Genomic DNA, 1,664 nt, shown 5'->3' on the forward strand with positions numbered 1-1,664 from the left:
TTTTTAAAATAAAAAACCAAAACTTTATTTGTTCTGATTGTTTGACGTATCTTACTTAGCTGTCTGGAAGTCTACTTTGGATATAGTGGAAATTCTCTCTCTCTCTCTCTCTCTCTCTCTCTCTCTCTCTCTCTTTAAGACAGGGTCTCCCTGTAGCCCCAGCTGGCTTAGAACTTGCTATAGCTATATAGATCAGGCTGGCCTCAATCTCACAGAGATTCCACCTGCTTCTACCCACCCCCATCACCATGTGCTGGGTTTAAAGTTGTGCTCCACCTTGCCTGCCCAAGGTGCTAACTCTTGATCCTTTTGACTCAGCCTCTCAAGTGCTGGAATTACAAGCATGGGCCACTATGCTCGGCTCTGTAGATTCCTTTTGTTCACCTCTCTGCTTGATTTTTGTTTTGTAAAAGTTCAAAACTTCTTCTTAATCTATTAAACTAAAATGTGAGGCCTAAGAAAGGATATCACAATGGTGCATGGTACATGACTTTATTTTAGCGTGAAGTCCTCATGGGAGCTGTCAGGTTGTTCAGAGTCTTCTTTAATCTATGATTATAGGTAGTCCTTCATGATTTCCAGGGGTCTCTGCACTCAGGTTTGAGCCTCACAGAAATGCAGCTCAAGAAACGAATATGCTAAGCAGGCAGGTGATCTGTCCATCAACACACTGGCTAAGAGGCAGAGGCTGGCCTAGTCCCATTGTGCCAAGACTCGTGTTGTCCTCCTCTTTCCCTGGCCTGGGAGTGGCAGCAGCTGGAGTAAGAGAAGCTGGGTTTTGTCCCTTCTGAGATATTAGGCCCTGGCTGACACATCCAGAGAATTACAAACAGGAATCTATACTTTTGTGTGAGACATGCGATTCAATGTGAAGGAGTCAGCAAAATGAATTTACCCAGGGAGTTTTACAAAGGAGTGCAGCCAGGATCCCACCTCCATAGAACTGGCTTAGTCAAAGTATAGCCTCAATGATGCTGTTGAAAACTCCCATGTTGAAAACTTGTCATGTGCTGCCATGAAGAAGAACCACTGGGAGAGAGAGTAACACATGGAATGGGTGACTACTCAGAAAGAGGATCCAGACAGGGTGGGTGCCAAGAGACCTTTCTGGGGGCTGGAGAGATGGCTTAGCAGTTAAGAGTGCTTACTGCCCTATCAGAGGACCCAAGTTCAGATCCCACCTAGCACCCACAAACACCTAAAACTCTAGTTCCAAGGTATCTGATGTTCTCTTCTGACCTCAGTGGGCACCCTTGTACACACATATGGGGCGTGCGCACTCTCTCTGGGTGCACTCCCAGAATGGCACTCCCCCGCCACACCTGGCTCGTCGCTGGCAGGTCTGGCCACAGGCGTCTCGGCGTCGGGTGCCCTGCAGACTTTTCCCGGCGGCTTGGGTCCCGTGTCTCTGGAGCTTCTCTGCTGCAGAAGCGTTGTCCTGCCGAATCCTGTCCCTAATCCACCTGTGTACTTCTCCTCAGGATGGGAGGTCCACTGGCCACTGAACCCCACAGGAGAAGTACGGAGACAGCGAAAGCTAGGATGTCCACGAGTCGGTAACGAGGGAGTGCTGCCCCCCGGAGAGATTGGGCTGCCGGTAGTGACACAAGACTCAAGACTTGGCTTAGTCTGTGTTACAGCTTTATTCTCTGAGACCCAGCTCT

This window comes from Nannospalax galili, unplaced genomic scaffold (genome assembly GCF_000622305.1).
Source record: "Nannospalax galili isolate Female #2095 unplaced genomic scaffold, S.galili_v1.0 scaffold907, whole genome shotgun sequence".
Classification (NCBI taxonomy): Eukaryota; Metazoa; Chordata; class Mammalia; order Rodentia; family Spalacidae; genus Nannospalax; species Nannospalax galili.